An 11,739-nucleotide genomic window follows, 5' to 3' on the forward strand; every position below is an offset into this window, starting at 1 on the left:
CTTCTACTACCAGCTGCTGCTGCCTCATGATGGCTAAGTTATGCAGCTTGCAGCACACAACAGTGAACTGACCGACAATCTCAGGGGAGTATTACAAGTAGCCTCCGGAATGGTTCAGGCATCGGAAACGCTGTTTCAAGATGCCTATGGTCCTCTCCATTATGCTTTGTATCGCAATGTGTAACATGTTGTATTCCCGGTCAGCTTCCATCCAGGTTACGCGTAGGGGCGTCATGAGCCAGATGGTGAGGCCGTACTCTTTGTCTCCCAGTAGCCAGCTCTGCTCTCTGGCTGCTGCTGAAACATGGCAAATATAGCACTCTCACGTAGGATGAATGCATCATGGGTGCTCCCAGAGCATCTCGCATTAACTGACATGATGCGATGCATGTCGTCACATACGAGTTGCACATTAACAGACTGGAAGCCTTTTCTGTTCCTGTACATCTCAGTATCCACCAAAGGTGCTCGCAAGGCGATGTGGGTACAATCAAATGCAGCCCTGTACATTTGGGTACAAGAACGGGGAAACACTCATCAAGGACACCGAGGCAGTCAAGACCCGCTGGAAGGAGCACTTCGAAGATATCCTTAACTGAGACTCTGCCTTTGACTCGAGTGTCCTCGACTCCATCCCACAGCATGCTACCCGCCACCATCAGAGCAAAACCCCAGCCCTGCACGAGATAGAAAAGGCCATCCGCCAGCTCAAGAACGACAAGGCAACAGGAGCCAATGGAATCCCTGCTGAGGCACTAAAGTATGCTTGCGTCTGCGCACTTTCAGAGACTGAACTCCCAGTCATAGTCAACATTTTCATTGAGGCATATGAAAGCATGGGCCTTACACTAAACATCCATAAGACAAACGTCCCCCACCAACCTGACCCCGCCACACAGAACTGTCCCCCAGTCATCAAGATCCACGGCACGGCCCTGGACAACGTGGATCACTTTCCTTACCTCGGGAGCCTATTATTAGCAAGGGCAGACATCGACGATGAGATTCAACACCACCTCCACTGTGCCAGCGCAGCCTTCGGCTGCCTGAGGAAAAGAGTGTTCGAAGATCAGGCCCTCAAATCTGCCACCAAGCTTATGGTCTACAGGGCTGTACTGATACCTGCCCTCCTGTATGGCTCAGAGACATAGAACATATACAGTAGACACCTCAAATCGCTGGAGAAATACCACCAACGATGTCTCCGCAAGATCCTGCAAATCCCCTGGGAGGACAGACGCACCAATGTTAGCGTCCTCGATCAGGTCACCATCCCCAGCATCGAAGCACTGACTACACTCAACCAGCTCCGTTGGGTGGGCCACATTGTTTGCATGCAAGACACAAGACTCCCAAAGCAAGCGCTCTACTCGGAACTCCTACACGGCAAACGAGCCCCAGGTGGGCAGAGGAAACATTTCAAGGACACTCTCAAAGTCACCTTGATAAAATGCAACATCCCCACCGACACCTGGGAGTCCCTAGCCAAAGACCGCCCTAAGTGGAGGAAGAGCATCCGGGAGGGCGCTGAGCACCTCGAGTCTCATCGCCAAAAGCATACAGAAACTAAGCGCAGGCAGCGGAAGGAGCGTGCGGCAAACCAGTCCCACCCACCCTTTCTTCAACTGCTGTCTGTCCCACCTGTGACAGAGACTGCAATTCCCGTATTGGACTGTTCAGTCACCTAAGAACTCACTTTGAGAGTGGAAGCAAGTCTTTCTCGATTTCGAGGGACTACCTATGATGATGATGTTCCTTTGGGAAGCCAGCAATCCTGGAGAAGCCCACAGCCCTTTCACACATTGCCTGGGCGGTCATGGGGAACTTTATGTAGTCATTCCTCCGGGCATATAGTGCAGTGTTTACCTACCGAATGCAGATATGTGTTGCATGTTGAGAAATGGCGCACACATCCCTAGTTGAGGCCTGGAACGATCCAGATGCATAGAATGAAAGTGCAGCTGTAACCTTCACTTCAACTGACAAAGCAGTCCTCCTGACACTTCTAGGTTGCAGGTCTGTTTTTACTAACTCACAGATCTCAGTTACAACTTCTTTGTGGAAACGCAACCTCCTGACACAGTCTGCATCACTCAGGTGCAGGTATGAACACCTGTCTCGATATACCCGATGTGGGTAAGGCCTCCTGCCCATCATCCTACATGCTCTGAGGTCCCTCATGCGATGATGTTGAATCAATTGGCTCCTCCGCAGCACCATCATGCAGAAGGCTCGCACAAGATATGGCATTGTTAGTATTGCCCCCACGATTCAATTATACCTTTGCAAGAAGCTCAAAATTGCAGGCAGGACAAGGTTTTTTGTTGACTCTCTCCCCAAGGTCGACGCCCTAGTATGGACCACACCCAGGTCTGAGCAGGCGCAGTGATCGGGAACCCCCTCAAGCCCCCAACCACCCGGGTTACATTTGATGTTCCGACCCTCGAGCCCGATTTAGAAACATTCGGTGGTGGCGTGGCACTTGAAAAAAAAAATCAAAACTTTAAAGAATTCCATGAAACTTCCATTTTCTGCATTTTAAGTGTGAAAAATTTAAGCTTGATGATGCATATTTATGTGTTCTTGACTCCCTCCAAAACTTTGCCTAAAAACAATGGCGTCTTTCTGTACCGATTTTTTGATGTGCGCTGGTTTTTCTTAAGTGCCCAGAAGGTTTTTCGGGAGTGGTCACATACGTTGCCCTGGGAGAAATGTAAGTTGGCCAAACTTACACGATTGTGAAAAACTGGCGCAGACATCAGGTTATGCCCCCATGACGCAAAAAAAAACTAACCTAAAAAAATCGTAACGAACTGAGTTACGCTGACGCACAATGTTTGCGGAAACTTGGATTTTAAAATTTAGGCTGAAAAAAGCTGCGCATGCCAAAAAGACGGCTCAAATCACTGGGGAAAACTGAGCCCTAGATTTTCGAAACATTGAAATGGCAAAATGTTGTATCCGAAAACTAAAATTGACTGACCATGGTCAGAACTTTCCACTTCAGTGTTCCTGGCGAGCAGCTGAAGTGCATAGCGGGAGATTATCTAACTCGTGCTTTTCTGTCCATTTATTTTAATAGTCAGAAAATCAAAGGCTGGGGTGCGGAATTTCCTAATATGTGCTCCCAGGGTGCACCAGGACGATTGGAGTGGAAAATATTGGCCCATGTGACAATTTGTTATTGTTACTGGGCTTTTTTTTTTGAAGTTACAAATAATCTTTAATAAATTTGATTACAAAGCCAAGTGTCAATCGTGCTATTCACGCCGGTTAAATGTGACAAATTATCGCGTTGGATTATTTTTCTTTAGTTCATGTCAAGCACGAATTCAGATCGTCAATTTCGAACAGAGTTTTCTGGCAAACCCGTTAAATTCTTCAAAGTAAATCGGAAGAAAATCTGGATGAAGTTCTTCAGAAAGACAAGGTGGGAGGATTTTAAAAAGCCTTTGTGATTTGTGGCATTGATTTGATTTGATCCTTGTGGTCTTCAGGTGTAAACCTTGCTGGCGGGTCCGGTTTTCTTGGGCAGCAGCACAGCCTGGATGTTGGGCAGGACCCTGCCCTGGGCTATGGTCACCCCACCCAGAAGCTTGTTGAGCTCCTCGTCATTGCGGATGGCGAGCTGCAGGTGGCGGGGATGATGCGTGTCATGTATTCAACTGTCATTGTAACCCATGCATAAGCTGACCTAAGTTGTACACCTTGAGAACACTGACCACAGGGGGCAAACTTGTAGGAGATACTCCTAACCTGGACTTTCCGGTATAAAAGGGGAAGCTCCACCTACCGTCTACCTCTTGAGGTCTTGGTAATAAAGGTAACTGGTCACAGAGTGATCTTCTCTCAAGTATGCGCCTCTTGTGCATTTGTACTGTATAGTAAGGACATATTATTGGCAACGAGAAACTGGGATTTAAACCACGCGAGCACGGCCACTAGCAGCACAGAAGAGAGGTACTGTGTTGGTGATGATTGGGATGACTTTATTGAGAGAATACAGCAAAGTTTTGTCACTAAGGAATGGTTGGGACAGGATTCGGCCGACAAACACAGGGCTCATCTCCTGACGGTTTGTGGATCCAGAACGTACCCCCTGATGAAGGACCTTCTAGCGCCAGAGAAGCCAGCGGACAAGAAGTTCGAAGAGCTCAGTAAGTTGATCGGGGAACACCTTAAACCGGCGGGCAGCATGTACATGGCGAGACACCAGTTTTACCGGTGGCGAGAAGGGAAAAGCGTTCCAGAATTTGTGGCAGATCTCTGGCGACTGGCGAGCCTATGTAAGTTCCCAGATGCATGCAGAGCGGAGATGCTGCGAGACTTTTTTATTGAGGGCATCGGGCACGCTGGGGTTTTCAGGAAACTGATTAAGACCAAAGACTTGACCTTGGAAGCGGCGGCTCTGATAGCCCAGACAATTATCTCAGGGGAAGAAGAGACCAGAATGATTTATGACAAAAATCTTGCTCAAATGCGGCAAACGACCAGGCATTGTTAACACGGCACACAGTTCTCAAGGCAGACAAGGGCAATCGGATATGCCCCAGCATGCAGTCGAACCCAAAGGGGGAATTCAACAGAGACAATAATTAGCTGAACGGCGATTCATGCCATCGCAATGGACAATGCGGCCAGTAATGGGGATATCAACACCTGTTAATGGTGCGTTTATGGACAATTACAGAGACAGTCAGAGATGATCGACTGGCAATGGACCTTTTGTTTCCAACAATGGGGCCTCTAGCTCATGCTGGAGGTGTGGAGGCAAACACCCAGCCAGGGCTTGCAGGTATCAGCAATATACCTGCAGAAACTGCAACTGCATACTTGGCACGTATGTGCAGGAAGCCTGCAGGCAGGTTGATATACAAGGAGGACGGGCCCGATGTAAGCCCTACGAGGCCAAATGAATATTGGGGAAATTGCTGGAAGCTGAAGTTCAGCGAGTTCATGTGGAGCACATATACAGTTCATATACCAGGACGCCACTGATAATGATGAAAATGCTCCACAATGGCATCCCAGTATTAATGGAACTGGACACGGGGGCCAGCTAGTCCCTGATGAGTATCAAACAGTTTGAAAGGTTGTGGGTGTCCAAGGCCAGGAGGCCAAAATTATTGCCGATTAACGCACAGCTATGGACATACACAAAGGAGATCATTCCGGTGCAAGGTAGTCGTGACCCACAAAGATTCGGAGAACAGGTAGCCACTCTGGATTGTCCCAGGAGATGGTCCCGCACTACTGGGGAGGAGTTGGCTTGCTGTCATGAACTGGAAATGGGGCGATGTCAATGCAATTTCTTCTGTGGAGCGAGTATCATGCTCACAGGTCCTGGACAAATTTGACTCATTATTTCAACCCGGCATCGGCACTTTCATGTGGACCAAGGTAGTGATTCGCATAAACCCGGACGCCAAGCCAGTACACCACAGGGCCAGAGTGGTGCCGTACGTGATGCGGGAAAAGATAGAATGCGAATTGGACCACCTGCTGAGGGAAGGCATCATCTCGCCAGTCGAATTCAGTGACTGGGTGAGCCCGATCGTGCCGGTCAAGGCAGATGGGTCGGTCAGGATATGTGGTGATTACAAGGCCACCATCAATCGGGTGTCACTCCAAGACCAGTACCCGCTGCTGAGAGCGGAGGACCTCTTTGCGACGCTATCTGGTGGCAAACTTTTTTCAAAATTGGACCTGACCTCAGCTTACATGACCCAGGAACTGGCGAGTGAGTCGAAGAAGCTGACCACCATCACGACACACAAGGGGTTGTTTGAGTACAACAGCTGTCCATTCGGGATTCGTTCGGCCGCCGCGATCTTTCAGCGAAATATGGAAAGCCTCCTCAAGTCGATTCCAAGGACGGTGGTTTTTCAAGATGACATCCTCATCACGGGTCGCGATACTGAAAAACACCTCCAGAACCTGGAGGAGGTGCTATGCAGGCTGGACCGGGTAGGATTACAACTGAAAAAGGTGAAGCGGATGGTGAGCTGCAGGTGGCGGGGGATGATGCGGGTCTTCTTGTTGTCGCGGGCCGCGTTGCCGGCCTGGTCGAGGATCTCGGCGGTCAGGTACTCGAGGATGCCGGCCAGTTAGTGCGGAGCTCCAGCCCCCACCCGCTCGGCGTAGTGACCCTTGCGCAGCAGGCGGTGGATGCGGCCGACCGGGAACCGCAGGCTGGCTCGGGAGGAGCGGGTCTTGGACTTGCCGCGCCCTTTGCCACTGGTTTTACCGCGGCCCGACATCTTGCTCAATGACCCTCAGCGACTCTGACAGGTAGCTCCCTAGGTGTTGCCCAGCTGCTGTTAACGAGATGGTTGCAACATAAGAAAACAACACGACACAGGGCAACATTTTTGTTCCAGAGAATACTCGGGGGATCATTTTAAGAGTCTGTCTGCTGCCAGCATGGAGCCTTGCCATTAGCAGCACAAATCGTAAATTCAGTCTCGCTCACAGCCCACAATTTTCAGGTTCGCCCCAGTAATTCTGAACTGTCAGGTCAGTTGATATTAATTAAAGGTGTGGACAGTAACTAGAAGTACTTGCTCGGGTATATGTCCCGAGTCCCCATCTAGGACCATCGAAGGGCTGTGTGGCCTACTCCAGCCCCCAAATCTTATGTAATGGGCAGGTAGCTCGGCTGTCACCAGCACAAATCAGAAACTCCCGGGGAATACCAAGGGCTGGATTTTTCCAGTCTTCTGCGCTCAGTTTTTCGGCCCGGAGCGGCGGCAATGGGGTCTTCCGGGCGGGCGGTCAGCCTCCAGCGCCCCGCAGCGATCCTCGGATCCTTGTGGCAGCGCGGAGCAGCACCGCCCGGAAGAGCTGCGCCAGTGTGCAACGCCCGTGGTTGAGACACCCGCATGGGTTTGAGCTCCTGTCTGACCCATCCACCTGGAAACGTGTCTCGCAATGACCGCCTTGGAAATCAGGGGCGGTCCAACCATCCCGTCGGCGAAGAGGTGAGTAATGGATTCCTCAGGTTAGTGTGATGGTTTTTTCTTTTAATTTTTCTAGCGATTTGTGTTGTGATGTGGGCAATGTTTTGGGAATGTTTATGTGTTTTTTTTAGTTTCCACCCCCCCCCCCCCCCCCAAGTGTCTCTCGGAGCGCCCCCAGACCTGCTCTTTAGCTCAGGAGTCTCCCAACCTCGTGCCAAGAGAGGTGTACAACGCCTCCCTTATTGCTGTGCCTCCTGACGCAGGGCCCAGATGCCCAAACCTACCAATTGAGACGCAAACTATTCCCGGCCGCTAACTTTACCGCCCCATCGCCATTATCGCCTCAAAAACATAAAAGCATAAAATCCAGCCCCAGGGGTTTTGATTGAGTTGATAGGCAGAAACTGTTTCTACTGGCAGGAGGGTCAGTAACCAGAGGAGACAGAATTATGGTAATTGCCAAAAGCACCCGATGGGAGACGAGGAGACATTTTTTACGCAGCGAGTTGTTATGATCCGGATTGCACTGCCTGAAAAGGTGGTGGAAGCAGATTCAGTGGTAAATTTCAAAAGGGAATTGGATAATACTTGAAGTAGCAAACTTTGCAGGGTGACGGGAAAAGAGCAGGGGTGTGGAGCTAATTGGATAGCTCTTCAAAGAACTGGCACAGGCATGATGTGCTGAATGGTCTCCTTCTGTGCTGTATCATTCTCTGAGGAGCAGCAGTGCAGACTGATTAAAAAATGCTCCTCAAATTATCAACCTAAATAACATATGAACTCAGTTGGTAGCACTCGTCTCTAAATCAGAAGTTTGGTGGGGGTGGGGGTGGAGGTAGGGGGTGGGGGGGTGTTAGTTGGTCAAGCCTCATTACGGACTTGAACACATAATCTAGGTTGACACTTTGGCGCAGTACTGAGGGAGTGCAGAATGCTGGAGGTGCTGTTTTTCAGTTCAGATGTTCAAGTAGATGTAACCAGTACCAGATGTAACCCATGGCAGCAGTACTCCTGGTGTACTAGACAGCATTTCACCCTCAACCAACATCACTGAAAACTGGCTATCAGCATATTTACTGTTTGTGCAACTTTATTGTCAGAAAATTGGCTACCTCTTGTTCCTACATAACAACAGTGAAGATGTGATTCTATGGGCTAAATTCTCCTCCCACTGGTGGGATGGGACATCCACCCACCCACATTACTCTGCTGCTAACTCACTGAACATTCCTCCCAGGAAATTCATTAGCTATATGTTATAGAGCTCTACCTAGTCATCATCATAGGCGGTCCCTTGAACAAGGATGACTTGCTTCCACGAGTTCACAGGGCCTTGGTGAGGCTTCGCCTGGAATATTGAGTTCAGTTTTGGTCTCCTAATCTGAGGAAGGACGTTCTTGCTATTGAGGGAGTGCAGCGAAGGTTCACCAGACTGATTCCCGGGATGGCTGGACTGACATATGAGGAGAGACTGGATCAACTGGACCTTTATACATTGGAGTTTAGAAGGATGAGAGGGGATCTCATAGAAACATATAAGATTCTGACGGGACCGGACAAGTTAAATGCGAGAAGAATGTTCCCGATGTTGGGGATGTCCAGAACCAGGGGACATAGTCTTAGAATAAGGGGTAGGCCATTTAGGACTGAGATGAGGAGAAACTTCTTCACTCAGAGAGTTATTAACCTGTGGAATTCCCTACTGCAGAGAGTTGTTGATGCCAGTTCATTGGATATATTCAAGAGGGAGTTAGATATGGCCCTTATGGTTAAGGGGATCAAGAGGTATGGAGAGAAAGCAGGAAAGGGGTACTGAGGGAATGATCAGCCATGATCTTATTGAATGGTGGTGCAGGCTCGAAGGGCCAAATGGCCTACTCCTGCACCTATTTTCTGTTTCTATGTTTCACAGGTGTTTCGATGAATGACCCGATGTTCCAGTCCTGATCTCCAATTGAAGGGGTGGAAGATGCCTGTGTGCAAATTTTTTTTAACATGTGGTGACCGTTGCACATCAGCCACCACACGGGCTTGACAGAGTTAGGCCTTTATCCAGTGGCAACGGTTAACCAGGACGACTGGAGACCAACTCTGTTGCACAGACCAGTGTGCACACATATCGCAGTGTGGCTGGCCCGTGCTGCCCATGGGCCCTCGGCTCTTCTGGGTCCCGTACCCTCATCGTCACACCTCCGCCACGACCACTCGCCGCTCCTCCGCCATAAACATTCACCGCATCTCGCCACAAACACTCCCCACTCATCCGCCCCGACTTTCCCACTCCTCTGTACCTGGGCCCTGCTGATGTTCCTGCCCACGCGCCAAAATGGCGACCAGGGTTTTGATGACGTCACCCATCTCAAAATCATCATGGCCCCCCGACCTGCGAGAGAGCAGCTCCGCGGGTCAGGCTATAAAAGAGCTGGAGTGGCAGGCCCTGGGACATACCAATTCAATCTCCAGCGCGAGCTGCTCCAAGTATGTGATGATTTTGAGCTCCACCTAGTAGACTACTGATGTAATGCAACTATTGATGCAATAACAATAAATGGTCGTGTGGTAAAGTCACATGATGACAGTTTCTGTTAAGGAACCATCTTGTAAGGTGTTTGCTTGAGTAGCTGTATAAAGATATCACACCATGAAGGATGGGTTCAGAGCAGTAATACCAGTCCTCATTAGGTACCGACCAATGGGAGGGAAGGAAATACATTTTTGTTATAACCTTTAAAAGATGGTAGCTAATTAACAATAACAACAACAACTTGTATTTATATAAGCACCTTTAATGTTGTGAAACATCCCAAGGCGCTTCACAGGAGAATTATGTGATAAAAATTTGACACCTAGCCTCATAAGTAAAAATTAGCGCAGGTGACCAAAAGCTTGGACAAAGAGGTAGGTTTTAAGGAGCATCTTGAAGGAGGAGAGAGAGGTAGAAAGGCGGAGAGGTTTAGGCAGGGAGTTCCAGAGCTTGGTGCCGAGGCAACAGAAGGCACGGTCACCAATGGTTGAGCGATTACAACCAGGCATGTTCAGGAGGGCAGAATTTGAGGAGCGCAGCCATCTCGGGGGGTTGTGGGGCTGGAGGAGATTACAGAGATAGGAAGGGGTGAGGCCATGGAGGAATTTAAAAATAAGGATGAGAATTTTGAGATCAAGGCGTTGCTTAACCGGAAGCCAATATAGGTCAGTGAGCACAGGGGTGATGGGTGAGTGGGACTTCTTGTGAGTTAGGACACGGGCAACCGAGTTTTGGATCACCTCTAGTTTACGTAGGGTAGAATGTGGGAGGCCAGCCAGGAATGAGTTGGAATAATCAAGTCTCGAGGTAACAAAGGCATGGATGAGGGCTTCAGCAACAGATGAGCTGAGACAAGGGCGGAGACGGGCGATATTACGGAGGTGGGAATAGGCGGTCTTAGTTATGCTGCGGATATGTGGTCGAAAGCTCATTTCATGGTCAAATATGACACCAAGGTTGCAAACAGTCTGGTTCAGCCTCAGTCAAGAGTTGAGGAGAGGGATGAAGTTAGTGTCTAGGAGTTTGTGGTGAGGACCATAATCAATGGCTTCGGTCTGCCCAATATTCAATTGGAGAAAATTTCTGCTCATCCAGAACTGGATGTCGGACAAGTTGTCTTACAGTTTAGAGACCGTGGAGGGGTCGAGAGAAGTGGTAGTGAGGTAGAGCTAGGTGTCATTAGTGTACATGTGAAAACTGATGCCATGTTTCCGGATGATGTCGCCAAGGGGCAACATGTAGATGAGAAATAGGAGGGGGCCAAAGATAAATCCTTGGGGGACACCAGAGGTAACGGTGCAAGGGCAGGAAGAGAAGCCATTGCAGGTGATTCTCTGGCTGTGATTAGATAGATAAGAATGGAATCAGGCAAGTTAAAATGGGACATCACTTTTTAAGCAGCAGGAAGCACAGCTGCACAAACATCTGAAGGACCAGCAGCAGTAAGGGCTCCCAGGTGCATCCTTGGAGATATTGTGGCTGCAGTCAGGGCAAGAATTGATTGGTTTTCAGACACTGAGAGTAGGAAGCCCCATAACAGGTTAGTTCAGGCTATTTGGAGGGAGCTCTCATTGCAATTTCCAGCATCCTAAGAATTGCCACTCAGTGCAGGAAGAGGTCCAAATGATTTCACAAGGGTAGCCAAGGGAAGTCAAGACACGGCTACCAATCCACGTCCTGTACCACTGACAGAGGCTTCACTCATCTCACACGTGAGACCTGTTCATCCCCATATGAGTACATGCATCCCATAATGGTGAGAGGTAAAGAGGTAAAGTTCCAGCAAATGCATAGATGATGTATTAACTGAAGTACCCTTGAAAGACGAGCAGAACCCCGTGGGACAGGTTATATGAGTTCACACAGTGATTGTAATTCCAGCTAGTGCTTGAGTGTTTGCAGAGATTTTCATTTGCATCAGTGAATTTACCAGGTGATGGTACAGAAAGGAAGTATGAGAAGCTAAGAGATTGCAACAGCAGTAAGGTGCCAGGAGGAGGAAGCAAGGACATTTGATGGCTTCCGGAGTGGCAGCTACTACTGCTTCAATAGATAGCTTGAGGGTTAGCCTTGGGACTCCTAGAACTGGTTAGGACAATTCAGTCTGTTATGACAGGTTGTCACTGTCTCTCCAGTGCCTACAGACGATGGAGTTTCAGGTGTGGGTACAGCAACTCTTGCCCCTTCTGGGTCAGCTGCTTCATTCAGTCACCTCAACTCTCTAAGGCTCCAGTGAAAGCATTGCAGCCACCCATC

At 49.2% G+C, this 11,739-nt stretch overlaps 1 pseudogene; it reads right to left on the reverse strand.

The window, feature by feature from the left end:
* Positions 1-3,483: 3,483 nt before the first annotated feature.
* On the reverse strand, positions 3,484-6,260 carry LOC139279550 (histone H2A-like; annotated as a pseudogene).
* Positions 6,261-11,739: the final 5,479 nt, after the last annotated feature.

The sequence above is a fragment of the Pristiophorus japonicus genome, chromosome 1 (assembly GCF_044704955.1).
Source record: "Pristiophorus japonicus isolate sPriJap1 chromosome 1, sPriJap1.hap1, whole genome shotgun sequence".
Taxonomy (NCBI): Eukaryota; Metazoa; Chordata; class Chondrichthyes; family Pristiophoridae; genus Pristiophorus; species Pristiophorus japonicus.